Raw genomic sequence first — 8431 nt, forward strand, 5'->3', positions numbered from 1 at the left:
TCAATTTAATGTTGTTCGCTTCTACGTACATTATTATTCATGGTAAAACTCGTTCAAATACCCGATTGAATGTACAATAATATCTCCGAATCATTATGTACATTATTTACATGGATTCGTTAATACGTACTTTTTGTTTTGTTACATATCTTTTACCTAACTTATATCTTTTGTAAAATATATTTGTGTTGAAGATTTGAAATCGCTGATTAATTATTTACAGAGCCGCTCACTTAATATACATCAATTTAATGTTGTTCACTTCTACGTACATTATTATTCATGGTAAAACTCGTTCATATACCCGATTCATTATGTACAAACATGGATTCGTTAATACGTACTTTTTTTGTTACATCTCTCTTACCTAACTTATTTATTTTGTAAAATATTTTTGTGTTGATAATACAAAAATATCTCTGATTAATTTTGTACAAAAATAAAGTACATTATTTTAACGTAGTTCGTTAATACGTACATTTTTTTTACATATCTCTTATTTATTTTGTAAAATATTTTTGTGTTGATGGAGTAGATGAAAAGTAACACAACAATGTATATAGTATTGTTTGGTAAAGAGTATCGTGTTTGATGGAATATATCAACTCTGTTTGCAAACAAGGCTGTGCTTCAAACGAGCATTGGGAATCAAGCCAAACTGTTGGTAACCAAACTAATGGGCATCCCGTCGTACTAATGAAACCCATCGATCCAATTAACGTAAAGTGCATTGTTTGGTGGATATTAAAATGTAATTGCGATGGGGCCGTCGCAAAACGGTGGCCAATTAAAATGCCGATCGATGACCGTTTAACACGCTGTTGGTGTTACACTCTTTTGTCATCCACATTTTATACTTTAATTCAATTTAAACCGCGTTACAACATTGTTATTCTTTTTTTTTTCAACTTTGGTTTTCCGCTCGTTGCATTTAAAATGCGTTGCGTTGAGAGTGTTCTGTTTGGTACCGCTGCGTTACGGGAGCATTTAACGGAGCGTATGAGTAATTGTTACGGTATGACGCGTTCACATAGCTAATATATGCCTCATATATACGCATGCTCGCGATTACACACATTCAGAACATATCTAGCATAAATGTTAATACGCTAATCCGACATTTAAAACCGAACTCTCGGATGGAGAGGGTGTTTCCATAAGAGCCAATATTCCATTATGATGTTGGTTGACGATATTAAGCTGTGGGCGCGCTTAACGCTTGTTGATTCTGATACATTTGATTGTGTTTGCCTTATATTAGAACGGCGGCAGCAGAAGCGCAGAGAGGGTGAGCCCTTTTGCAAGAATCCGTGTTCCACCCCCGCGCGCTCATTTCCGATTCGGAACTAATCGCATGAGAAAAATAAAGTGCCAGGACTCTCACTTTCCACTAATCCATTATTAGCATTGAAAGGAACAAAACAGGATCCAACTTCCTTTCGCTTCATAAAATACAACCCTATGTCATACAATCTCATTTTATACAACTCAATATTTGTTTCTTTGATTTTAACTCAATCTCTGTTTCATTATTTACAGACACGCTCACTTAATATACACCAATTTAACGTACTTCGTTTATACCTATATAATTATTTCAGGCACAAATGAACAAATATTTATATTTTTTAGTTACTTACCAATTTTTATACAACTCTATAATAATTGTAGACAGTGAAGTACATAATACATAACGTACATTATCTTAACGTTCGCTATACGTACATTTTTTTACGACTAACATACAAATGTACACATATGTATCTGTTTCATAAATTATATTAAACAAATAAAGTGAAAACTTTGCCAACTAATTATTTAGTTTTCTTTTCAATACTAAACTTAAGATAAACAACTATCTAATTTCATTATTTAATTAAGAAAGTTTAATTTAAATATTTGTTTTTCCTTAACGTCCATACATAATTTTAAAGAGAAATTGTTGCTACTCAATTAACAAAAAAAACTTCTAACAATTTTATTATTCAATTAAGAATACATAATTTAACTATAATACAAATGTTTATTACTTCTTCATGTACACTTAATTCTATAACGTTTCCACAATGCAAATTTTGTATTTATTCAATTAAATATATAATTAACTGCTAATAAAAGACAAACACTTTCATTAATAATATGAAATTTAAATATACTTAATGTTGTATAAGTAAATTTCAATTCTGAAAATTATAAACATAGATTTAATTATAAAATTAATTTATAGAAAGCAATAAGGCACGTAGCAACTGTCATGAGATCCATAGCAACCACAACGCATTTGTAACAACAGTCTATGGCAACTTTACAGTGTCCTTAGTAACTGTCATATGGTCCATAGCAAACCATAACACATTCGCAACAACAGTCATTAGCAATTGTCAACTTTTTTTCTTAGAAAATGTCAAATGGACAATGGCAACTGTTCACATATAATTTATCCGCACATAAACATCATTAAACTAACAGTAGTTAACAACTTTGGGTGTGCTTAATGAAATTATAATATAATGGACAGACGGGGACAGCAAAAACATTTCCATTTCACCAGCGCGTAATAATCACGCATATTGCTTACCTTCGAACGTCGACAATAGAATGTATAAATACCGTTTATGCTTTACTTACCACAACAACTAAATTTATTAAAAACCCATAACGATATTTTCAATTAACTAAAAACTTATAGATATATTTTCATTGTGAAAACTCGTTGGATCTCAACGAAACAGTGATTTTGAAAAAAATCCTATTCACTTTTTTTTTACAATAAAATCATAAAAAAGTTCATTAGTGTTCGAGTTATTAACGAAAAACGTTTTTTTCTACCTATCAACGATTTCTGCAACTCATAGCAGGCGACTCCATGACAGCATGAAGATGCCAATAGGCTCGTTGGAAAGGCAAAACATTCAGCTTTCATAAGATGATGTCACCTTGAGGAGTTGTCGAGAAATTCACGAAAAACTGAAAAAATTGACGAAAAAAAAAACGTCGTTTCTCTGTTACGTATAGAACGTTAAGTAACTTTTGTTACATAAAATGTTGCGAAACGCTTGTATGCACCTGATAATACAATAAAATCATAAAAAAGTTTAATAGTATTCGAGTTATTAACGAAAAACCTTTTTTCTATCCATCAACGATTTCAACAGCTCATAGCAGGTGACTTGGCCACGAATATGCCAATAGGTTTGTTGGAAAGCTAAGACATTCAACTTTCATACGGGGAGAACTTAAGGGATTCTCGAGAAATTCACGAAAAACTGTAAACACTGAAAAGAATGTTGATTCTCTGCTTTTTCAAATTCTACAGCTCATAGCAGGCTGGAAAGGTGATGTATTCAGCTTTCATGCGAGTGGTCGATGATGTAATTAGGGAATTGTCGAGAAATTCACGAAAAACTTAAAAAAACTGAAATAAAGACGAAAAATGTCGTTTCTCTGTTACTTATAGAAGGTTAAGTAACTTTTGTTACATAAAATGTTGCGCAACGCTTGTATTCTCTTGATAATACAATAAAATTATAAAAAAGTTCAATAGTATTCGAGTTATTAACGAAAACCGTTTTTTCTATCCATCAACGATTTCAACAGCTCATAGCAGGTGACTTGGCCACGAAGATTCCAATAGGTTCGTTGGAAAGCTAAGACATTCAACTTTCATACGAGTGGTCGATGATGTAATTATCTTAAGGGGTTCTCGAGAAATTCACGAAAAACTGTAATTACTGAAAAAAAAGTTGATTCTCTGCTGTTTCAAATTCTACAGCTCATAGCAGACGACTCCACGACAGCCCGAAGATGCCAATAGCCTTGTTGGAAAGGTGATGTATTCAGCTTTCATGCGAATGGTCGATAATGTAATTAAGGAATTGTCGAGAAATTCACACAAAAAACCTAAAAAAAACTGAATTAAAGACGAAAAAATGTCGTTTCTCTGTTTTTTCAATTTTTACAGCTCATAGCAGGCGACTCGATGGCAACACGAAGATGTGTCTAGGTGCGTTGGATAGGAGAGATATTCAGATTTCATAGGAATGGTCGATGGTGTAATTATCTTAAGGGGTTGGAGATATTTTTTTTGAATATTATTCCTCTCTTTTGCATAAAATATTAAAATCAATATGTAACAATTGTGCAATTATGTGGAACAAGTATTGTAAAACCTTTAATCCTTAAAGAAAATTTAGTATAGAATGATAACTATTCATGCAATTGTAAGAGATTTAAGTAATACAGAGCTGGGATTTACTGGTGAATGTATGCATTTTGTTATATTATTAATAGAAGGACTTACATTTTAATGCAAATGCGTTAACCTCCCCTCGTGCGATGGGTTAACTTGACCATCGTCTTGTGTAGTCCTTCAGCCGGCGACCTTCAGTTTTTTTTTCTTTATTCGCAAAATATTAAGGGGGAACCGCATTGTGATCCTGGAGGGGTCGTGGATTTACGACGTTTTTCTATTAAAATCTGAATAAGAAAAATCCAGAAATATAAATCAGCAGCCAAGAATTAATAAGGAATGCACATATTCATCGTCGATTTTGTTCCGGTCACATTCTATTGCTTGGCTTTATAGACGTGCCCCTTCTTTATTCTTCTTAAATTTTCACATACTTTTGATCCAAGTTTTTACTTTTTGAAAATAACTTTTTGTTAATCAAAAAATTCAATATGAATTACTTAATTTCTTAATTATTACATAGATAATAATAATAATTTGTAATTAATAAAAAAAAAACTAATAAGAATGAAATATTTCTATTATTCTCTTATTAATTTTCAATTAATTTTTATTTTTCACTTTTAATTAATTGTGTCAATAAAAATTCTCTTTTTCAGTTTGAATTATTGTCATAATTTAATTTTAATGAATTGGATTGAATTGAAATTTGTCTTTAAGCTGAGTTTGTTTCTTGGTGTAATAAATATGAGTATTAAGAATTTGTCTGGGATCTAAATGTAAGAGATTTTATACGTTGGGGTGCAAATATTTGGTTAATGAAGAACCCCCTTGTGTCCGAGCAGTTTTCCCTTAAAAAGGATTAAGGATAAATATATTTTTTTGTTCTTTGCGGTAATAAATCACGGCGATTCGCTTTGGTCCGTACCTGTTGTTTAAAAAAAAATACAAAGAAAAGAGAGAAGATATATAAAGCACGCACAACGGAAAACAAAAACCCGAAGACTAAGAAGTGGACGGCTCGGATATAAAAGGGTGTATAAAGGAAACGGTTCCTTCTGGGCTATGGCATTTAACAATATTTGAACCCCATCATTAAAGTTCGTGTCTGGTCATCGTGCGGATGGGCAAGGGTCAGAGGTATAAGGGGGCTACCGTAAAGGACTACCGAGTTATGCCCAAGGAACAGGTCAGTTGCATCGGTCGGTGTAAATTTCAAAAGTCGACCTCGGGGGTTCCCACGGCCAGGTCAGAAGGTACCATGCCCATGTGTTTGTGTGTGTATATATATGTGTTTATGTGTGTGCGCTGTGTCTAGTGAAATTGTGCCCATTCGAACCCCAGATTTATTCGAAAGATATGTAAAGTGCGGGTTTCGTTTACATAAAACTGGAGACATTCAAATGCGGAAAGGTTTCCGATTCCTTACGGATCTGCCCCAAAAACCATAGAGTTCCCTTCTTCTCACCTCGGACAATGATCGTAGGCATACGTTAATGTATTTATTCGATATTTTTTCTCACAGTTTTCAATATACTGGATTAGCATAATTTGAATTTGCCGCGATTTGGGGGACGTTGATGGTTTTGGTATTTGGTTGCTCTTCTGTAGACTTACTTTTCGGAGTTTCGGGATGAGCGCTCAGGCGTTCCTATTGTTTCGCGCCTTCCTCCCTGAGCTCTCGTGATGAAAATATCTTCGCACAAAGGACCAGATAAGCCCCGAAGAAAAGGATATTTTCCTCGGAAAGGTACAGACTTTCCCATCCATATTCCAACCGCCCCCGCGCGAATACTTAATTAACTTCGCGGAACGGCATCCACACCCCCCTCCAAAGCACGCCACTTCCGAATCAACCCCGTCCAAACAATACGCGCTCATCAAACAACATTTCTTACCGAATCCTTAACTCGATTAATTCTTTAGTCGCACAATATTCGACGCACGTACAGAACAGCGCGCCATTCAATCAGCTACTTCAATTTTATTAATTTTTGTTAAACATTTTCCAACTCCGTTCAATTTAAATCTAACTAATGTTTCACAAAACAAATGATTAAAAAGTATCACCGCCTCTGCTGTGTCTTTACTTTCATCCTCCATTTCAATGAGCCTTAATTTCCAAAGAAACGCTGCGACACAGGCAAAATGGAAAGCAACCTATTTATGTATCACAAAGGCGAGAGGTCAAAGTGTCAGGATGTATTACAATAAATAACACTCAATCAAAGAAATCGAATGCATCTATTCACAATTGAAGCTAATACACATACAGGATATTATTGTTTCTAACAATCAATCATCGACCGTCACTGAAGTTCACTCCAATAACGATTACATTATTCCTCTTTTTTTATTATTTTTCCGTTGCATCGATATCAATACGAAAACATTCCTTTCATTTACAAGAAAAAAATAACCTTTAATTTATTACCTTAGTTTTATAATTTATTTTTTCAAATTATATTCATATTAGTAAAATAATATTTATTATATATACACCTATCTCCGTTTTACACGGTACTTTCTTTACACGTTTTTGTTTTTTTACCGTGTAAAAAAATGTTGAAAATAAACAAAAAGAACAATTTTCTTGACTTCCAATATTTTTCTTTGATTTATGTACCTTAAAAAAATTATTATTAATCAACAACAACATTTTGCGTTTTTTTTTGCATACTTTTCGAGTTACACCGTTTTGTGTTCAGAAAGTTATATATTTTCAAATAAAAATTAAAAGATCATCTATTAATAAACAATTATTTCAATTTTGTAGAATCAGTTCAAATTATTTTTTTCCTAATAATAAATCAATAATGCACGAAAATTGTTTTGATAAAATAAATAATAAAATATAATTTTATCAATAATGAATTTGATTGCTTGCAAATACTTAATGGAAAAGTAAAATCTTCGTTTATGGATAATGAATACAATGGCAAGAGAGAAGTTAAAGAAATAAAATTTAAAAAAAAAAGATTGAAAGAGAAAGTCCAGCAAGCGCATTGCTTGTGTGTTTGAAACTAAGAATCTAAACAGAATAATTCAAGTATTGATACAATAATAATAAGTTTGCCATAGCGCATCGTTTCTTACATAATTGAATATAGATCATTCTGTGTTTTCAGTTAACATGAGCGGGAAGCGGAGGGATGAAACGCATGGAAGGATTGCGTAATTGCGCGGATGCAGCAGATGAAGATGAATCGTTTTTCAAGCAAATTGGGAGGTTGACACACACATGACAAATTCTCAAATTTCTATTTGTCAAACTAATTGTTATTATTTTTGTTCAACGTTTAGGAAATTTTTAATATATATAATTCTTTTTTAAACAAATTCATTAAGTTTTGTATAACTTGAAAATTTGTAAATGTTTCATAAGAATTATGTTAACTTGAAAGATTAATAAAATTAAAACGTTTATGATTAAAAATTTATCAATTGGTTCATCATTGGTTTTTCAACGTGGTTTTCCAAAAATGTAAAATTTAATTAGTACACGTTTCAAGTATTTCGTTTAAATAACCAAAATTAAATTAATTGAAAAACCTTGTGTTTAAAGTTAATTTTAAGAAAAACTTACTTCAAATTTACTTTATCCCAAATATTTTTGTATTAATATTATCTATTTTTTTTCATGTTTAATGTAACTTTTATATAACTTTAATAATAATATATAATAAATAATTGCCAAAATTTATTAATATTTTCTATAAACAAATTTTATTATAAAATCTTAATTTTCTTATAAGAATAAAGCTGAATTACAATTGAAAATAATTTTCATGAAATCAAGTCGAAAATATAATTAATAACATATAAATTAGTAAAAAAAAATAAAATTTTATTTTATATAAAAAAAATCTATTCTATTTACTTCGGTTTTTATGCTTGTAAATATATTATGTAACAAATATAATATAATTATAAAACCGAATAAACAAAAATATTAGATTTTTTCAATTCTTTCAATAGAAATAATAATAAATAAAAAAATTGTCTAACTAAATATATATAGAATAAATATAAAAATATGAATAAAGAATTTAATTATTCTATACGTAAATTTGTGTTAAATTATAAATTTTGAAAAAATAAACTCATTCATTTCTTATATCCCATTAGAATTTATAAAAAAACAATAACTTCCTGGTAAATCCAATGTATTGGCATCAAAACAATGCAAATATTAATAATCTTACTTTTTCTACGAATGAATAGAAATGTGAAGATTAAATC

The sequence above is a fragment of the Nicrophorus vespilloides genome, unplaced genomic scaffold (genome assembly GCF_001412225.1).
Source record: "Nicrophorus vespilloides isolate i.1.1-1 unplaced genomic scaffold, Nicve_v1.0, whole genome shotgun sequence".
Classification (NCBI taxonomy): domain Eukaryota; kingdom Metazoa; phylum Arthropoda; class Insecta; order Coleoptera; family Silphidae; genus Nicrophorus; species Nicrophorus vespilloides.